Here is a 13,665-nt window from a genome sequence, read left to right on the forward strand (position 1 = left end):
TTTGTTAAGTGCTTACTATGTGCAAAGCACTGTTCTAAGCACTGGAGGGGATACAAGGTGATCAGGTTGTCCCAAGTGGGGCTCAGTGGGGCTCATAGTCTTAATCCCCATTTTACAGATGAGGGAACTGAGACCCAGAGAAGTGACTTGCCCAAAGTCACACAGCTGACAAGTGGAGGAGTTGGTATTAGAACCCATGACCTCTGACTCCCAAGCCTGGACTCTTTCCACTGAGCCAAGCTGCTTCTCTGACCTCTAGATGGTAAACCCTTTATGGCCAGGAAACTAGTCTACCAATTCTGTTGTTGTACTCTCCCAAACCCTCAGTCTGGTGGTCTGCACACGGCAAGTCCTCAATAAATAACACCGATTGACTGAGTGATTCTCTAATACAAACCACACTTTAGAAAGGTCCTTGTCACTAATACCTTCTCTGAGCCACCCTAAAGTTGGCCGATGTACCTGAATGGCAGAGATTAACTGGGCTTTTCCACCCCCACCCCATCGCCAACCTTGCCCTTTCACTCCTGGGGGTGCCAATCTCGCGGATGCTGTTACCACCTACAAAGAGCGATTTTTACAAACAGCATAAAGAAAATTCCATTGTTCATCTTTTTTTTCTTTCTTTTACTGACAGATCAAACGCAGAGGACAGCAGGCTTTAGTGGGGAGGGGTGACTATCCGCAGGGGAACTAGCTGGACTCACAACCACCATCCTCATCAGTCCACAATGCAGGCTGTGTCCACTGCTGGGAAACTTGCATGTGTTGGGGATAGAACATGTCAACATCCTGTAGGCATTAAGGAAAGTTGGGTGGGATGGTTATCTGAAAGTGAGACTTTCTAATTCCTGTTTATGTATTCTTTCCCAGAATTCAGTACACTGCTCTGCACACAGTAAGTACTTAATAAACACCACTGCTACTATTTCAACTACTGTCCTGCAGGCCTGGAGAGAATCCAGAGGCGAGGCAGGCTGGTGGGGAGATAAAACTAATTTTGGTATTCCTTAAGTGTTTACAATGTGTCAAGCACAGTACTAAGCACTGGGGTAATAATAATAATAATGTTGGTATTTGTTAAGCTCTTACTGTGTGCAAAGCACTCTTCTAAGCACTGGGGGGATACAAGGTGATCAGGTTGTCATTTATTCAATAGTATTTATTGAGCGTTTACTATGTGCAGAGCACTGTAATAAGCACTTGGAATGTACAAATCGGTAACAGATAGACAGTCCCTGCCCTTTAACGGGCTTACAGTCTAATCACACATGGGGTTCATCACAGTCTTCATCCCCATTTTACAGATGAGGTAACTGAGGCCCAGAGAAGTGAAGTGACTTGCCCAAAGCCACACAGCTGGCAAGCGTCGGAGCCAGGATTAGAACTCGGGGTAGATACAAGATCATCAGGTCAGATGCGGTCTCTACCCCATGTGATGTTGACAGTCTAGGAATGCAGGAAGATGCATTCTCCTCCATCCTGATCCTCCATCCTGCCTGGTCAGCAGCTGTCAAGGGACCCAAAACTGATACAATCTCTAGCCTGAAGGTTTCTCGTAAGCAGGGATCATATCTACCAACTGTGAAAGTTTTTGAATTTGAATTGTATTCTCCCAAGTCCTTGGTAGAGTTCTCTGCACAAAGTGCTCAATAAATAGCCTGGACTGATTGATTATGCCTGGGAGAGGGAGCAGGTTTTAGCTACCCCACCCTGAGCCATCCAAGATAGTCCCACCACATTCCCTCCCTGGCACCGCCACAGAGACAGTGGGGAAAAGCAAAGGGGTGGAAGGAAGGAGCATCTTCTGGTCCCAAAGTCCATTCCTTCCACCAGGCTTGTGGAGAGACTCCAGTTAATCAATCAGTCAATCATATTTATTGAGAAGCAGCCTGGCCTAGTGGATAAAGCACAGGCCTGGGAGTCAGAAGGTTTTGGGTTCTAATCCTGACTCTGTCACTTGTCTGCTGGGTGACCTGAGGTAAGTCACTTTGCTTCCTCTGTGCCTCAGTTACCTCATCTGTAAAAAGGGGGTTAAGACCTTGAGCCCCATGTGGGACACAGACTGTGTTCAAACTGATTACCTTGCATCTTCCCCAGTGCTTAGAACACTTTCTGGCACATAGTAAGTACTCTACAAATATCATTAAAAAAATTATTTTTAAATCACCGATTGACAGTTCTCCACTCCGTCATTCTCTTTTATCCCCTTTAGCTTAGGATCTGAGTTTCCTCCTTCCCTCAGATCATAGCACTGGCCTGTTTTCCCTTTCATTATTCTATGCTAATGTCTTCTACCCTTTTGGGTATTAGACCTTACGTCATCTGTTCTAACTCTTTTGTACTCTCCTCAGGACTTAGTACAGTGCTCTACACAAAGTCGGTACACAATAAATACTTGACAGTTTGCATCTAATAAATTCTTTCTCAAAGAAATTGTATACGAGGTCCTGAGAGGAGATAGAGAAAACAAGAGAGCCAGGAGACAGGGAGAGATGAGTCAAAAGACCGGGTTTTAATTCCAGCTCCGTTATTGTCTTTTGTGTGACTCTGGGGAAGTCATTTAATTTCCTTGTGTCTCAATTATCTCATATGTAAAACAAGGATTAGATCCTCCTCCTTCCAATTTATACTGTGAGTCTTATGTGGGACAGAAACAGTGTCTCACCTGATTATCTTATATCTGCCCCAGTGCTCTGCACAATGCTTGATATATAGTTAGCACTTAAATACCATAAAGAAAAGTAAAAGGAGAATGTGGTAAAAACAGCAATTCTAGGTAGATACAAGGTAATTAGATCGGACCCAATCCCTGTCTCACATGGGGCTCACAGTCTAAAGAGTAGAGAGAACAGGTATCTATCCTCCATTTTACACATTAAAAAAAATGAGGCATGAAGTAGTTAAGTGATTTGCCCAATGCTACACAATAGCCAAGTGTCAGAGTCAGGATTAGAACCCAGGACCCCAACTCCCAGCCCATGCTCTTTCTAGTAGGCCACACCACTTCTCGGTGAGTTCCTCTATAGCTAAGTATCCCTATAGAGTAGGGGTACAGTCTAGTATTAAAAGAATGGGTGAATCATATGGGTAAAGAGGGATTGCCTAAGAAAAACAGAAAAGAACTTTTGAGGACTTGAACTTGTCACCCTTGGAAAACTAAAGTTGGGGAGGCATCCACCAAATTCTAACAAGTATCTCTGAGTCAAACGTATGTTCTCTGCCAAAAAGACTGCTAATAAGAATAGTTGAGGTGATGGATAGTATTTATCATCTCAATTACTTAATGTGGGCTAGACAGAGTTAATTATTACATGTGTTAACATTATGGAGGTTTCACCCATTTTTATTCAATACATAAAAGATTTACAGGAAATCTTCAGGCAGTTAAATGAAAAGGCTGGGTTCGTCCTTAAATTGGCCTGACGCCAGTCTTCCGAGAGGAACTTTAATTCCTGGGATATAGAGTCATGCAATCAGGAAGCAATCCTGACCTCAATAAGGTCAGTGTCATAGGCAACTACCAAGTGCTCAATTTAGAGACATAACTATGACAACTACTGTACCCAATAAGTTATTAGAAGAGATTTATTGACGGATATGCTTGAACAGCGAGACCATTAATTGCAATTATCAGACAAGACACTTTGTTCATCTCAGGGAACTGATTGCCAAAATGCCCTAACAACTTCAAAATCCCATTTACTTAAGCTTTCTGCTGGTATTACAGCACCTGATTTCCAACTTCCAGATTTTTCTGTATCAGGTATGAGTGAAGTCAGTTTTAGAAATAGTTCTGCTGACAGGAAGATGATGAGATAGGTAAGGCCATTGTGTTTGCCAAAGGGTACGTGAGAAAATGGTAAATAGAGAAGAATTTAGGCCCAAAAGTTGAATCGTCCCCACCCGGGGGTCGCCCATAAAACACAGAGAACTTCTAATAATAATGATTATAATAATTGCGGTATTTGTTATACGCCAAGCTAAGTTCTAAACGCTGGGGTGGGTATAAGCAAATCAGGTTGGACACAGTCCCTCTGTGGGGCTCATGGTCTCAATGCCCATTTTACAGATGAGGTACTGAGGCACAGAGAAGTGAAGTGACTTGGCCAAGGTCACACAGCAGACATGTGGCAGAAGCAGGATTAGAACCCATGAGTAAGATGCCATCATTTAGAATTAGTTCAGAGGGAGAAATGCTTCCTCATCAATAATCAATCAATTAGTGGTGTTTAGTAAGTACTTAATATGTGCAGAGCACTTTACTAAACACTTGGGAGAGTACAATAGAGTTGGAAGACATTATAATAACAATGGTATTGGTAAAGCGCTTTCTATGTGCCAAGCATATGATCCCTGCCCCAAAGGAGTTTACAATCTAGTTGGGTTAACAGATTTTTAAAATAAATTATGGATAATGGGGGAAGGAACAAAGTATAAAGATATGTATCTAAGAGCTGTGGAGTTAGGGTAGGGTAAGTATCAGAGTGCTTAGGAAATATGGGCTTAAATGCATAAATAATGCAGAAAGGAGGAAGAGGGTGGGGATGTGAGAGGAGAGTCAGGGAGAAGATATGATATTAGGAGGGCTTTGATGAGGAGGAGAGTGTAGTCTGCTAGATATGAAGGGTGAGGAAATTCCAGACTGGAGGAAGAGCATGAGCAAGGGGCTGATGGGGAGAGAGACAAGTGGTGCAAAGTATGTGCGATGGGTTGTAGTAGGAGAGGACCAAGGAGGGATGGAGAGTAGGAGGGAAGAGACAGCTGGTGGACAAAGGCACTGGTACCTTTCAAGCACATCACAATAACCTAACTACCGAGGACTCCATTCTGAGGCTCTGACGGAGTTCAAGATTCTGAAGCTTAAGGAAAATTGACAGTGAAGCAAAAATTGCTCAAACGGCATGAAACCCTCAGGTGTTGTCATTTCAATCGCCTGGTTTTCAACTTGCTTTTCTTTCCATGGCTCTGTCAGAGATTCCTTTATCATATCCAAAGCAAATGATACATTTTTTTCTTCAAACTTTAAACCCCCGTTTGTGATCACTCAGCAATCAGATTTAATAATTTGGCATCAGAAAGGCCAGGGCTTTTCCTCTGGGAAATTTGATGAGACAATAGCAAACCTGGAGGTACGGTGTATAGATTGAACAGGCCCATTTGAGGTCGAAGAACCAACCTTAACTGTGGGGGTCTCTCAAGGTTCAGTTCTGGGTCCCTGTCTATTTTCCAATTAGACCCACTCTCTTGGAGAATTTTTCTGTGCCCATGGTTTCAACTACCATCTCTATGCGGATGATACCCAAATCTACTCCTCCAGCTCTGATCTCTCTCCTTCCCTGCAGTCTCGCATTTCCTCTTGCCTTCAAGACATCTCTATTTGGATATCCTCCTGTCACTGCAAGTTTAACATGTCCAAAAAAGAACTCCTTATCTTCCCACCCAAACCCCACCCTCCCCCTGACTTTCCCATCACTGTAACAATAATGATAATGATAGCATTTGTTAAGCGCTTACTATGTGGAAAGCACAGTTCTAAGTGCTGGGGGGATACAAAGTGATCAGGTTGTCCCACGTGGGGCTCACACTCTTCATCCCCATTTTATAGATGAGCTAACTGAGGCACACAGAAGTTAAGTGACTTGCCAAAGTCACACAGCTGACAAGCAGCGGAGCTGGGATTTGAACCCATGACCTCTGACTCCGTAGGCCATGCTATTTCCACTGAGTCTTGCTGCTTCTCTATAGCGCTGTAGGCGGCATCACCATCCTTCCTGGCTCACAAGTCCAGAACCTTGGCATTATCCTCAACTCCTCTCTCTCTCATTCAACCCACATAACCACAGATCCACCACTAAATCCTGTCAGTCCCACCTTCACAGTATCGCTAAAATCTGCCCTTTCCTCTCCATGCAAACTGCTACCACATTAATGCAATCACTCATCCTATCCCACCTGGATTACTCCATCAGCCTCCTTGCTGACCTCCCAGCCTCCCGCCTCTCCCCATTCCAGTCCACACTTCATTCTGCTGCCGGATCATTTTTCTACAAAAATGTTCAGGACATGTCACCCCCACACCTCAAAAAATTCCACTGATTGCCTATCCGCCTCCATATCAAACAAAAACTCCTCACCATTGGTTTTAAAGCACGCCATCACCTTGCCCCCTCCTACCTCACCTCACTACTCTCCTACTACAACCCAACCCCCAGACTTCACTCCTCTAATGCTAACCTTCTCACTGGGCTTTGATCTCACCTATTTTGCCACTAACCCCTCACCCAGGTCCTGCCTCTGGCCTGGAATGTCCTCCCTCCACAAATCCGACAGACAAATGCTCTCCCCTCCTTCAAAGCCTTATTGAAGGTATATCTCCTCCAAGAGGCCTTCCTTGATTAAGCTCCCCCTTTTCTCTTCTCTCACTCCCTTCTGCTTCACCCTGACTTGCTCCCTCTGCTATTCCCCCATCCCAGCCCCACTGCACTTATGCACATAACTGTAATTTATTTATTTGAATTGATGTCCATCTCCCCAACTCTAGACTGTATGCTCTTTATGAGCAGGGAATGTGTCTGTTTATTGTTGTATTGTACCGTCCCAAAAGCTTAGTACAGTGCCCTGCACACAGTAAGCACTCAGTAAATATAATTGAATGATAGAATGAATGAACCCTTCTCTGATTCTCTGATCTGTTCCAGGTGAGTCACCTCAACCCATGCTCTTGGGCAAGGCTAACCTCACCAGAAACTGAAGAGGCCTGTTGTGGGCAGGGATTGTCTCTCTTTATTGCTAAATTGTACTTTCCAAGTGCTTAGTACAGTGCTCTGCACACAGTAAGTGCTCAATAAATACAACTGAATGAATGAACTGAAGCTGAGCCTGGGAGCAAAATGGTGATGTCAGTAAAGTAGGCTGCTGGCCAACTGCTTGAAATTTTAGCTTAAAAGATAAAAACAAGAAAGAAATGAATAAATGGAGGGATGGAAAAAAGGAAAGAAAGAAGGACATGTCAGAAGAAGGGAATGGGGGAAGGAAAAAGAGGGAAAGGGAGGGGAAGACAGAAAAAAAGGGACTGATGAAAGTAGAAGAGAAGATAACAGATGAGATTGCTTATATAGAACAAATCCAAACTCCACGATACTGTCAAAGTGAAAAGAGAAAAAAAAGCAGGAGATAGGAAAGAAGAAATCTAAAGTGGACCAGATTGCAACTCTTTTCATCATAGGGTGCTAGATTGCCAGGTGAAGTCAATTTGTGAAATAAATCAAATACAATATCCTGAGAGAATGATCAAGAAATAAATCACAAGAGATGAATACCTTAATAATTTGTTAGAATGTTGGGTGCGGAGGATGGGAAGAAATGATTTTATTAAACTGAGATTCACTGTTTTTTAATTTAGAAAGTACGATCATTAAATGACATACCCAGGGCCCAACCAAACTAAAAGAAGCAGTGTAGCTTAGTGGAAAAAGCACAGGCTTGGGAGTGAGAGGCCGGGGGTTTCAGTCCCTGCTCCTCCACTTGTCAGCTGTGTGACTTTAGGCAAGTCACTTAACTTCTCTGTGCCTCAATTACCTCATCTGTAAAATGGGGATTAACACTGTGAGCCCCACGTGGGTCAACCTGATTACTTTGTATCTACCCCAGCGCTTAGAACAGTGCTTGGCACATAGTAAGCGCTTAACAAATACCATCCTCATTATTATTATTATAAAAGGAAACATGGCATGGATATTCTCCTACTTATAAAATCAATACAGTACAAACCATATTTACAACTTCTGAGCAAACTATTTGGATTTAATCAACATATTCCTTCCTTCTCAAAATGTGGAAGATGCATATCCAAGATTAAACTAATAGAAACCAACCCCTAGATGTCATTGTTGCAGCTGAAATATTGCTCTACGGATTCCGAAAACTTGAATCTAAAGAGATAGCAATGCAGGGCTGAATAATACATCTAAATAATGCAAATTCAATTCACTTTTAATTCTTCACCACAAAGCCTAAAGGCTTCTGGACTCCTAAACTAAATTGCAGCTATATCTTAGAATGCTAGCATGCTCTGGATTGCCAAGAAGAGCAGCACTTACTCAGATTACACAAAAAAATACATGTGCTGTATCCATAGGAGTATAAATACAAATAACATAGAGTAGAGCCAATTCTGAAAACTTTAAAGGTTAATTATCCAGTTTGTGAATTAACCAGGCTTTTCCTTATACTCCCGCTCTCCTACTCTAGCGTACTTCTGGTTTGTAGTTGGGCAGATAGGAGGAGGAGATGGAATTCAAATCAGCCCATTTTGAAATCTATTAGAAGCTCAAATAGGTTTGTGTGGGAATAAGGTTGAAATAACTGACTAAAATGATACATGCTTATCTGTAGACTTCATTTAGTCATACTCCTCTTACAACGGATAATGAGTTATATCTATTCACCCAGACGGAGTAGCTGGAAATGAGATCATGTATTTCCTTAACTGGATTCAGAAAAACAGAATCCTCAATACCAAAATTTCTCAACTCTTTCAATAAATCAAAAATCAAAATCCTTTGAAAAAAGTCTACTCAAAACCACAATAAATTGTGGGGAAGCTCTGATTTGGAAAGTGATCTTTCTTAAATTTCTGCAGACCTTTTCAAAGCATCTGCATAAACAATCAATCAATCATATTTATTGAGAGCTTATTATGTGCTCAGCGCTGTACTAAGCACTTGGGAGAGTACAATATAACAGAGTTGGTAGACACATTCCCTGCCCAGTCTAGAGGCATAGGTTTTACCTTCAGAAGGTGAGGATTGATGATGACAATGTAAAACATCTGTCTCAAATCCATCAATCGAAAGGCATCCAACTCACAAACTGATGGCAATTCAGCCCTGTTTGAGAGTCTGGTATATCCACTTTTCCCCTTCTTCATCTCCCTTCTGCACAACTCTGACTTACTTGTCCTTCCCAGCTGCCGTAATGGCCTTTGGTTTGGCACCTGGAGGATGTTGCTGTATAGGGAGGGATAAATTTGCTTGTTTTGGAAAACTGGAGCGTCCTCGTGATAAGGTTCAATGGAGACAGCTTGATGTAATAGAAGGAAGGGTGCCACAGGTCCCCCAGCTCCTGAATTTCCAGTCTCTTGGGGGTTCCCGCCTCCTGAGGTTCAAGATCATCAAGGTTCTAGTCTAGATCATTGAGGTTCTAGATCACTGAGGTTCTAGATCGTTGAGGTTCTAGGTCCCTGGGGCTCTAGACCCCAGCTCCCAGGGTAGCTCTGACATCCGAAGGCTCTGGCGCTCCCAAGGCTCTAGGTTCCTGAGGCAGTTCCGGCATCCAGGGGCTCTAGCGCCCAGTGGCTCTAGGTTCCCCCCTCCCCCCCAGGAGGCTCTGGCATCCAGGGGCTCCAGCTCCCTGAGACCTCTAGGTTCCTCTCGCACCCAGGGGCTCTAGTTGTTCTAGACTTGTGAGATTCTAGATCATTGAGGTTCTGGATCACCGAGGTTCTAGATGAGTGGGGCTCTAGATCATCGAGTGTCTAGATCACCAAGGTTCTAGATCATTGAGGTTCTAGGTCCCTTGGGGCTCTAGACTCCAGCTCCCAGAGGCTCTAGGATCCCAGGGCAGCTCCGACATCCGGAGGGTCCAGCGTGCCGATGCTCTAGGTTCCCCAGGCGGCTCTGCAAATACCTTTCATTGATCGATAAAAAATATTTCCATATCCTGTTTTTTTCCCCTGAATCCATTTCTTTCATTTAAACAGTCCCCCTATGCTTAGTCTTACCCATACCTTTGTTTTATTTCGTGCTTTTCTTTTTTCATTTCAATTTATCGTCTCATTTTATCTCCGGAATTTCCCTGTTGGCGTCGGGGCTGGCGGGGGGGGGGGGGGGGGGTCGGGCGGGGAGAGTTATTATCACCATTTTACAGACAAGGAGACTGAGATTCAGAGAAGACTGCTCACAAGATCCCACAGCAACTTTAGAAAGAACAGCTATTAAACTCAGACCTTTTAACTTCCAACCCTTTATACATCCTCCCCCCTAACCAAGCCCCACAGCACATGCACAGCTCTGTAATTTATTTATGTATATTAATGTCTGTCTCCCCTTCCAGTCTGTAAGCTCACTGTGCTCAGGGGATGTGTCCGTTATATTGTTATACTGTACTCTCCCAAGCGCTTAGTACAGTGCTCTGCACACAGTAAGCGCTCAATAAATACAATTAACTGATTGACTCCAGTGTAAGCACCAGCCCCCTTTTCCAAGTTCTCCATTTTGCTTAGCAAAAGGAGCTTCTTACTCTTCTCGCTCTCTTCATCCTCACTGGGGAAAGAGTTGGGGAAAAGGGAAGGAACCACGAGTTTAATGGATAATTAGGCATAATGCCATCTCATAAGCACTTTTTTTGGAGAAGGGAACCTTTTTCACAGCTTAAATAGATTATTTCTCTCAGAAGAAGGTGATGATGTAACACCCTTTGGAATAAGCATCACCCACAGTTCGATGTCGGCCCAAATGGTACCACTGTCATCAGCCCACCTGGCCCTTCTGGGCATAAAGTGCCAATAAATCGTCAAACCTGGCCAGAGCCCAGTGGAGACTTCAAGTTCTCTTTTTTATATCCCTTGGGAAGAAGAAACAGATCTTATTGACAAAGATGACTGAAAATGACTTGGAGTACTCATGTTGTACGTCTGCATCAAAGCTGAGAGACAGTCTGGCTGAGGCGAACGCATTGCAACCCTGAATAACTCTACTGGGTCATGGTTTAGCTCTACAATTGCTCTGTGGTATATCCAAACCCAGACTCCATGGAGCCTTCTGTTATCCTCAAAACCAGCCCTTCGCCACCTGCACTTCCATCGTGCTTGTACATTTCCTGGATCCCAACCATAAATCAAAATGAATTCTCAGAATCTCTGACAGAAACAAGTCTTTCAGATGATTTAGAGGTAGGAGGCTGGCTAGTGATGGCAAAAAAGTACCAACTTAGAAACCAACTGCTCCTTCCTGGACAGCTGCACAGTTAGCTCGTGGAGCTTGGGAAAACCACTAGATGTCACTATTCCAAACAGGGATAATTCGTAAGGCACGATAGGAATTCTGGAAGAAAACGTTCAATATCTCCTTAACCAAGTATTGCTGGACTTCGAAATGCTCGCAGCATTTTCGACCAAGGGATCATATTTAGGCATGTTAGTGCCAGCTGCTATTTAGAACAGATAGAATTTTGAAAATCTAAAAGGTGTGCGAAGTCATGAGCTGTAAATATTGTATGTGGATTAAATATAAATACTCATCCTTGGGCTTCACCAAACCCTGCTTTATACAACCAGTGAACCTGACACCATTTCTGTAAGGGACAACACTATGACCAGTATAAAAATCCTGTTTCTTCCTGCAACTTAGTGGTGGACAATATCTCCAGCTCAAGTCAGTGAACATCAGGGGGATCTGACACTAGTTACTTTTCATTATGATTCAGAAAGAAGGACCTGAACGGTATTAAGCTGAGCACATACTCTTATTCATTCACTCAATAATATTTAAAGAGCACCTACGATGTGCCAGCCCTGAACTAACCACTGGGGACGGTTCAGACATGACCCCTGCTCACATCCTATGCTCACTTGCCATGAGATTTCATCTCTGTGCGTGTCCCAGAGGAATCAGCTCAACTGATGGATCCTGCCCAGAGACCAGCGCCCTGGCAGGTCTGGGTGGATCCCCCAGGATAAGGTGGCATTTCGAAGGGGCCAGTTCCTGTGTGGGCTGGTTTGAGCTGGTATACTTTGTGTCGAGTTCCAAGAACTCTTTACTTGCTTGGAACTTGGACCAAATCAAGAGCCGCTCAGAATCACTTGGGAGAGCAGCAGGTAGAAGTAGATGAGTTTCCATTTTTCTAACTTGCCCTTCCCCTGGCTCTTAAGTACTTAAGGCAGGATTTTCCATCAGTGATTTATTTTTGTGCCCATCTAACCTGGGGTGCCAGCTGCCCTGTACATTCTAATTTAACCCTCTCTCTGAACAAAAGCAACTGTCCTGAGGCCTTCAGGCGAATCACAGAATTTGGGGACAGGGTAAGAGGATGGGAAAAGCATGGATTTTTAAAAAATATTGTGTTGATATAAGGTCTCCTGAGCAGACTTGGGAAGTCCAAAGGCTCCAAACAGTTGATCTTTTCTGCACATGCATTCCTCTCAAACAAGAATGTAAGCTCACTGCGGGCAGGGAACGTGTCTACCAACTCTGTTATTGTATTCTCCCAAGCGCTTAGTAAGTGCTCTGTACATAGTAAGTGCTTAATAAATACCATTGATTGATTTCTCTGCATGCAGCAAGCGATCAATAAATGTGATTGATTGATTACATTGAGTAGCAACATTAGATTTGCTGCACGCAAATTATGACCCTATTTGGAATTTTCTGTAGAAAAATTACCTTAAAAAAATGCCTCCCCGTCTTTCGGCCACCTCTTGAGCTCTGGGAGGAAAAGAAAAATGAAAACTATATAGCGTATGTGATAGTGACAACAGGAATTTTAAATGTCAGAATCTTCTGCAGTAACATAGGTCTTCTAGCTTTTAACATATGCAGAATGACAGATATCTAATTTATGATCATTCTTGAGACCTGCACTATAATTACAAAGCATTTCTAGGTATACATTCAGGATCGAAAGCATAGGGAACTTTGAGTTAAGGTTAATCTAGTACTGACAGCTGTATATGTAATAATTTATCATGTCGGTTCATTTTACATTTCCTGAGTGCTCACATCCAGAAGTCTATTCATTCATTAATAAAATCAAGACTTATCATTCATTTTAATGACTGAAAAATGTTTTGAACCTGAGGGACATCTATAATTATACTTCGGATGCAATCCTATAATACCACATATCTGAAAATTTAAACAAGCATTAATTGACCTTATTTTAGGAGTAAAATATTGCCACAAAAAAAGTTCAACAACAGGCTCAAAATCACCTAGTAAATATTTTCTTATGACAGGATGAACACTTTTGAATTTTACTACTGGTCCTCTAGCCATTAGCCCTCATCATTTTCTTCATTTCACCCTCTTTTCTTTCCATCCCCTCTGTACCACCTATCTTTTGAGCACATCACATGGCTTTATCAGTTCATGTATTCAAAAGTTTTTTTGTTTTTCAAAAAAATCCGTAAAAGGTTTAGAGGGCTTTCCCAACTAGAGAAAGGATGCAATTTAGTGTCATCTCTATTCTTTGGGAATCTAGAATGTACATTATTAATCCTTAAAAAGGAATTCTAATCTAATCACACTGAACAGAAAGGTTGAGGGGTTTTTTTTGGTCTTCGTCACAGCATGGAAGTTATTTGCTTCTATCAAGTTTTAACTGCTTTTGTGTGTCCTGCTTGCAAGCAATCATCACCCTGAGATTATTGACTCCACGGCCCTCAGAACATTCCAAGAAGGTAAGAGAAGACCTCACTTAAATTATAAAACACCATGTTACCGAAGTAGATGTAAACCAAGATACTTCTAAGTCAAGTAGATCCTTTACCTTCCCAACTTTTTAATTACCCCAGAGTAGAATAATATGGTACTGTGTGTGGAGATAGTGATTTAGTTATCTAGAGTATCTTTCATCAGGACTCAGTATCGGATTCCACTGTACCCA

The sequence above is a fragment of the Ornithorhynchus anatinus genome, chromosome 11 (assembly GCF_004115215.2).
Source record: "Ornithorhynchus anatinus isolate Pmale09 chromosome 11, mOrnAna1.pri.v4, whole genome shotgun sequence".
In the NCBI taxonomy this organism is placed as follows: domain Eukaryota; kingdom Metazoa; phylum Chordata; class Mammalia; order Monotremata; family Ornithorhynchidae; genus Ornithorhynchus; species Ornithorhynchus anatinus.